This window comes from Alligator mississippiensis, chromosome 1 (assembly GCF_030867095.1).
Source record: "Alligator mississippiensis isolate rAllMis1 chromosome 1, rAllMis1, whole genome shotgun sequence".
Classification (NCBI taxonomy): Eukaryota; Metazoa; Chordata; order Crocodylia; family Alligatoridae; genus Alligator; species Alligator mississippiensis.
The window spans coordinates 305,292,366-305,300,218 of record NC_081824.1 but is presented as its reverse complement, the minus strand read 5'-3'; the positions used below and the strand labels follow the sequence as shown (position 1 = coordinate 305,300,218).

At 42.3% G+C, this 7,853-nt stretch overlaps 1 long non-coding RNA gene across 1 annotated transcript; it reads left to right on the top strand.

Moving 5' to 3' along the window:
• The first annotated feature begins 2,079 nt into the window (after nt 1-2,079).
• LOC109282870 (uncharacterized) lies at nt 2,080-5,387 on the top strand. Its single transcript, XR_009461765.1, has 4 exons — nt 2,080-2,241; nt 3,100-3,173; nt 3,725-3,860; nt 4,412-5,387. It is a non-coding gene; the product is annotated as an uncharacterized LOC109282870 (long non-coding RNA).
• The last annotated feature ends 2,466 nt before the right edge of the window (nt 5,388-7,853 follow it).

The window sequence follows — 7,853 nt, the reverse complement described above, 5'->3', positions numbered from 1 at the left end:
TTTGGTGTCAGGGGGTGGAGGACATCAGGCCACTCCTGAGCCTGTCCCCAGTGCGCGACTCCTCCCCTCCAGATGACCACGCCCAGGGGATCGTGGGGTTAGGGGCATGCACAGAGCTCCCTGTGGGCAGCAACGGCTTCCCATGGTTTTTTGAAATATGAATCACTGGGACTTTGACAAGGCGGGGGTTTGTGGGGGGCGGGGGGCGGTGGTAAGATAAATGCCACTCAAGTGGAAGAAGGAGCAGGATCTCTACATATCAGCATTCCATGAGCTATAGGTGCCCCCTGCTGTAATTAGTACTAAAGAGGTCAGCAGAGTGAATTGTTATGTGGTGCCCCCTTCAGTATTTAACGTTGAATAGCTCATGGAGCAATTTATGAGATTTTTGAGCAGTCATGTGTACACAGTAATGGAAATAATTAAACCCTAACCATGTCAATTTAGGGGACATAGAATGATAAGCTATGGAATGAACCCCCATTAGGTATACAAGTACCCTTGGTGAAAATAGGGGGTGATATAAACTAATTCTTGTTAGAGAAATTAATGGTTGGTAGATATTTCTTTCATGAAATTCTAATTACGTAGACAGAATACATGAAGCCCAGTTCTTTATTAAATGAAGGGCTCAAACCACAGGTGACGCTGGCTCTGCTGTAGTTCCAAACCTGTTTCAGGTACCACTGTGCCCAGATGCTCAGTCTCTTAACATTTTCCCAGAGTCATGTTATCATCCTTCTGTGGTGCTTCTCCAGCTTCACTCTCATACTCACACAGTCTCTACCAAGACAGTACCAGCAAAGTCCTTTGGCCAAATTCAGATTCTTGTGGGCCCACATGTCTTTGTTTTAGGCATTGCCATGTGCTTTCTGCAGTGACTCTATTGTTTTAGCGACCTGGTTCCATCAATAAGCCTTATGCCATCTCACAGCTATTTGCCCACCACCACCACCATCCTTTTAGTGAGGTGTATCAAATCATAAGTACATTATCACTTGGGGTGGGGGGGCAGGGAACCCTAATAATTAGATTGTAAAAGCCTCTATGAGAAGGGACCATCTTTGACTGTCAGGACAGTCCTTAGCTTCCTGGGAGCCCAGTCTCATCTGGGTTTTTATGTGCTACCACAACTAATAGTAATAATCTAATACAAAAGACCTTTCAAAATTGGAGGCTGGCAGTACAAGCCTAGGAAAGGAGTGACAGTTTGTGCCTTTCCTCACTCATTTCTGTGCCTTCATATAAATAACTGTATTGCAGTGTCACCAAAATGAAACTAGAAGAGTCTGAACTACGAACTAAAAGCTGACTGAAACAGTGTTAAAAATGCCCGAAGGAAAAATTGTTATGTGAGGAAGGGAAAATGTTGAAGAGCAGTATCAGAGAGACTTTGCAATAGCAGCCCACATTTATACCCATGCAAGCCTGAGGGCTGCAGTTGCCCCACAATGTATAATTACAATTTATACTAGCTCTTGGTTAGATTTGCATGATAGTGCAGGTCATTAGTAATCACCTGGCACCTTTACATTGCTCTGCATCACTAAGCCATGGTGAGCATTTTCCAGGATTAACTTTGCTTCACTTCTCAATTGGTTTCCATGGGCTTAGCAAGCCTTTTTTTTAGCCAGCGTGGAGAAACTAATGCTCTTATTTCTCAAGCTTGTTAACAAAATGCATGAGACCAGATCATCCCTTCCCATTTTTGCCACAGCAGATGTAACTAACAGAAAGTCCAGTGATATAGTTTGCAAACTGTTAGAGGAAAAGGAATTCAGCCTAAATGAATTCAGCTGACATTTCTTCAATCTCTCATAAATGCCTCTATGCATACTCTGTCCATGTGTGGCTGGGCAGGTGTTAAGGGGTGTAGGCCTAATGCCAGAGAGAGAGAGATGCTCCAGGCCTCACCAGTGCTGGGAAGCCTGGACAGAAATACCTGTATGCCCAGGGTAGTCATTGGTGTCTGGCCTAGGGCATGTGAACCAGACTACTTGTGATTCACAATGAGATAAAGCTCTAGTAAAACAAAGGCAGAAACTGATGGTGTCTCTGAACATTGATTCCTACAGGTTATCCTGCCTGGGCACTGGGAATACAAACAGTAGCACCAAAGGTCTGGCCCTACAACATGGCATCCCTTGTCATTCCCAGGTCACCACAGAACTGGTGGAGTTTAATGACTACTCGGGGGATATCAGTATAGCTGGTGGTATCTGCAGGTTACTTTTCAGGAGGGTAAGTATCTTCCCCCCTCCCACTTCCCCAGCACTCCTCTGGTCAGAGGGTGAATCAAATGCTACAGGAAAAACTCTACGATATAATACACACATTCTATCTGTTCTCTACCTGGAGCACGATACAACTCAGGATGAGTAGCCCCAAGTCTTTAGTACTTCAAGTGGAGCAAGCATAATACCTTTCCATCTCTCTTTCTTTCTCTGTCTTTTCCCACTCGTATTATTAATGAATACAAGAGTAACAGATTGCTGTGGGTGTGAGAAGAGTGTTTCAGCTGCATCTGAGAACTAAAATGGGCATAGCCAGGGTCTCTTACTTTTCCTCCATTAGTGGGTCAGGCTATAGATTTGTCAAGCCAAAATTTGGATTCATTTGGCTTTATCCAAACTCTACAGTTCAAGTAGCAAAAGAGAGGCATTTAAAAAAAATTTTAAAGCCTCTCTTTGGGAACTATATTTTTCTTATAGGAAAATATCCTTCTCCATATGAACCTCCTCAATTCCCACTGTTAAAGCCAGTATGCACTTGCTTATGCTTTGTATTTCTACAAAATCTTTATTTAATGTCCTCTAAAAGCAAAGAATGAAACCCAGTCTCAAATTGCCTACAAACAAAAGATCACACTGCTCCAAGATGTGAACAATGAGTTTGGACTGTGACTGACACATGCCATTCTCCCTTCAGGCTGCGGAGAAGTGTCAAGAGATAAAAGCTGGCGAGTCGCATGAATGATTGGTTTTTTTACATTCTAGACTTTCTGTTCTGTTTCATGGGAAAATTTAGGGCAGGAGTGGAAGGGTTGGGGGAGGTAGATTAAGAAATAGAACTTGAACCAAAGAATGTGTTATTTTTCAGAAGTTGCTGCTGAAGTGAATACTGCCCTGCCCTCAAATTTACTGCAGCCAGTGAGCATTTTTGCTTTGGTGGTGGTAAGCTTCTAATTTTGTGTTTCATTGGGTGTGTGAGTATTTCACTCTGTTCTATGTGTGGGAAAAGTTTTGGAATAAAAATAATAGGTAATAAAAGCACTTGCGTATGGTGCTGTTTAATTTAGACTTCAGAACATTTTACAAAGGCAGTTCACTATTACTCCTCTCACTTTGAGTGGAGAATCTGAAACGAAGGAAGGTGAAGTAATCTGCCAAATAAGTGAATCAATACCAGAGCCAGGAATAAAAATGAGCTCTCTTGACTCTCTGCCTGGTGCCATATTCATGGGCCATGCAGAGCCAGACCATTCCTGTCTGTGTTGTCACAACTGCAGTGTTACAATTCTTTCATGTTTTCATTCTGGTAGGGCCTAGACACCTCAGTTAGGGTCAGGGCTACTAGTGTTTTTCTAACTTGCTTGCATCTCCTGATAAAAAAGGTGGGATCCAAGGAACTGGCACCCCAACCCAGAAAGTTTAAGACACTTTATGAAAAAAAAGGTAGATCTGTTCTAAAAACCATTCATCTTGCTGTTCTGATCTTCCTACAGTTCTTCATCAGGAGCAACCATGATCCCTGTACTCTATCATTTCCATCCTGCAACAAAAAATGACAGCTACCCCAAGCACTTCTTAACTGGTGGAAAGTTATGACAACATCTGCAATACAGTGGCTTGGAGAACACAGTAAGTATTTTCAATAATAATTAAACCTTAAGGTACTCTCTGTCTTCTTTGTACTGAACAAACACCAATTCATCAGCTTCATCCCCATGAAGTAGGTAAATAAATATCCACATTTTTCAAGTAGAGGAAATAAACCCTATTATGTCTGTTTGTCCAAAACTACACACAAGTGAGGCACAGAACGAGGACTAGAACTCATGAGGCATTGTATTTCCAAATTGTCTGTTTTGTCAAAGAAATACAGGCCCTTCTAAGAGCAGACTGAAGTCAATGGAAGGCTTTTCATCAACTTCAATGGGTTCTCAAACAAGTTTCATGTAAATCAAAATGAAGAAGTGATGTTCATACATTATGTGAGTGAATATGTAACATATCTTTAAAAAAGAAAAAAATCAATTTAAATAGTATAGTGTATGCAATGTTTTCTTTTTGCAGTGAGACCCTTCTTCTCTCATACATTCATTTACTGCTTTTCCTTTAACCAAACTGTCTTTTTCTGTGACTGTCTCTCTTTCTGTGACACTCATGTTTTCTTCATCTTTAATTTATAGCCTGGAATAGTGTTTAGAAACGAGAGGGGATGAAACCCTAAAATCCAACACCGGGAAGAAGATCATGCTGTCCAAAAGAGGATCAATGATCTGTTGCTTATCAGAAAAAATGTCTTGAGTGCAAAAAAGAAAGGTTAACCAATTATTTTCATGGTAATGGTCCACAGAAATCCAACCAGAGATTTGCTTTCCCCATCATCCCAGCAGAAAGAGCACAATACTACTTGAATGGACAATACTACTTGAAATGCTTGCAAGAAAAAAACAGAAATCACAGAGAATTTGGTTGGTTGCTTTACCAGCTGGATACTTGGCCTAGCTTAGTTATAAGGCTTGCTAGGAGGTTTTCGGTTTCAACTGGTGGCTCAAATCCAGTGGTGACTTGGCAGATCTGGCAGTGTTTGGCAGGGTTTGCCACCAAGCATGTGGAGCCCCCCCACCACTCCTGTGGGATGCTCCATGCGCCCCAGCATCACAGCGTTCACAAGCCATGCTGGTACCTCGACGTATGTAGAAAAAACTTTTAAAGCTGTGTCTATATCCAAATTGCTGATTCTCCAAATCAGCATTGAATCTTCAGATTCAGCCAACTCGAATCAGGGACAGTGATCTGAATTAACAAATTGAATCACTGTCCCTGATCTGGGCCAAATCCGAATTGAATAGGGTCTGCTTCACACACCCCTACTGTTTAGTGACAAAAGATACATTCTTCTACAAACTTAAATAGCTTTGTTGATATGTCAGCAACACCAGAGAGAAGCATCAAGAAGAGGGACAGAAAAAACACAACAGTGGGGAGTGAAGAGTGTGAACGAACAAGTTGTTCCCTGCTTGGGGAAGAGTCAGAAAAGAGTAACTAGGCACTTTGAGGTCTCAAGCCCTGAAAAAAACTGAACAGCCAAGTACCTTTGGGGGTGCTTAAGGCTGGACTGGGGACAGAGGGACTGCTTAACCCATGGTGGGGGTGACAGAGAACTTCTGGCTGAATGGCCTTTGCCCCAATAAATGCCTTTACTGAAGAGACTGTCTACATTGTCTTGAAACTTTGGGTTGCACTGGGTGTCCCCAGCAGGATGTAAAGTCACTCTCAGGAGCAGAACTGGATGCTCAGCTCACTCCTTGCGTCAGGGCCACAGAGTACCAGGGAGGATGAGAGACTGAAAGGCAAGGTCTCAGAGTAGGAAGGGGATGGGGTCCTTCTGTGCTCCAGAAGCCAAGCCTGGGCTGGCTTCAGGGAAGTCTCTCTTCTGAGACCAGAAAAGGCCAGAGTGGTTCCAAGCAAGCATCTCCCCTGCGGGGCACTCTGTGACACCATGGGAGGTCAGTCTTTCATAATCTCTTCATTACGGACAGAAGGCTCTGCAATATTTCCATTACATGTTCCACAGGAGCTGGGGTTTGCCAGAACCTACAGGCCCAATTGTATCCCCCGAATAGTGCTTTGGATCCATATAAGGAACATGAGTGAGCCACAGTGGGCCAAGGAAGCACCATAAGCAGCACAAAACTAACATCTCAAGCCTGTTCGTGAGCTGGGTCCAGAGGTGAAGGGGAGGGGGAGGACTTGTAGCTATAGCACTTGTGCTATGTGGTGATCTTGGATTGTGCATCAAAAGGGAGGCTGCTATAAATCAGAGCAGCCCTGAGGCCCTGCTTCTCAAGTAAATTGCCACAAAATCTGGACCTACATCTGTGTCATGCAGGGCAATATCACCCCATTGATGGTCACACTGCAGCACCCTGAGGCACTCTGAAGTCTTAGGACCAAAATGGCAACATGCCAAGAGCAGCAGGCTTGCTAATCACTGGTTGGCTTGTAGGCTCACTGAACACAGGTGGTGAAAGGTGACAAACTGAGTCTTGCTCACACAAGAAATAATTTGAATATGAACAAGAGAAGCAGGATTCTCTGTTGACTTCAACCTATAGGCTCAGATGCTATTGTGAGGAAAAACAAATGTCCAACCCCAAAATAAATCTTTTTCTTCCAGTTCTAGTTCACAATACTTCATAGTCATATAGCCACTGAACGGTCACCAAAAGCTATCTAGATCAAGATTTGCTCCATTTTTTATTTTAGTTTATAAATTGGAATTGGACCAATTTTATTGCTCAGAAATAACTTGTGGGGAGCAATCTTTCCCTGCATACCTCTAAGCTTCAGCCATTTTTTTCCCTGATTTTGGAGTAATTCCTCCCTCACATTCCTACATGCCATGAAGAAACAACCATTTAAACAATGCTAAATATCTGATACAAATGACACAGCCCAAGCAATTGTTTCTCACTCATCTCCTAGCTCCCATCTGAGCTTGGCTATTTGGACACATATGGCATATAATAACTCAACAGTCCAAGGCTCTCCCTGACAGAAGACCATGGTGTGTCTTCAGTACCTACATTTAACTAAACAATAGATACTTCAACTTGGACATTGAATTCTTCGGTTTAATTCTGATCTCCATTTAATTTTGGCAAAAGCCCCTGAGTATGAATTTCCTTTTCCTTATAGCAAAGTAGGGAATATTAGAAGGTAATACAGTTTACATGGAATGTACAAAAGCCCCTGCAATCTCAAAGAGCTATTTGAGGAAAACAGTTTTTGGAATTACAATAGACATCAATACACCATAAAAGGATACTTTTTAATTCAGCTTTCAGTTGTTTTGAAATCCCTTGAATGTTTTAAAAGGAAGGGGATAGCAACTTAGCAGTGAAAGGTCAGTTTACAGTTCATACCACTTCTACTGTTTAATATAAGTGTCTTTTGAGGGATGCTTGTCATATATTTTTAGCCAAAAAAACCAAACAACTCACTGTATGCAGAGTATACTGGGTGTTTCTAACAATCCTCAGTTATCTGCAATGACTAGTTCATGCTACCTGGCCTTAGTTTGCTCTGATTCACCAATGTCAGTCTCTTAACTTCACTAGACTTTCTCTGGCTTTTCACCAAAGAACTAGAATCTATCCCAGAATCCCCAAAGCAAAAAATGCATTTGTTGACCCCCAGAGGGTCTTTGTCCATCCTGTAACACTCTTATATATAAATTGTCATATTTTGTATAACCTTTGTGAAAGAAAATGAGAAGGCTGGACAATGAGATGGAAAATGAAATGGACCTCATGTCAGGTTTGCATTTTAGCTAGAACTGCACTTCCAGTTCAGAGGTCATAGAGACAGTAGGGAGCAGACCATATGGCAGCAGCATGGATTAGAGATGATCATGGGCAGATGAGAAAACTTAATGTCTGCTGTTCTCAGCAATCCCAGAAACATGAAAATAAAGAGTAAACGAAACAAAACCACCCTTCGTGTCCTGTGTTCAGCTGCTAAAACAGGGGCATGGTAATGGCACTTAGGTATTCCCTTCAAAATATGTCTGTGAGGATTAATTAGGTGAAATCCCTTGCCTTTTGTCTCTTCAGGGAAGTCCAC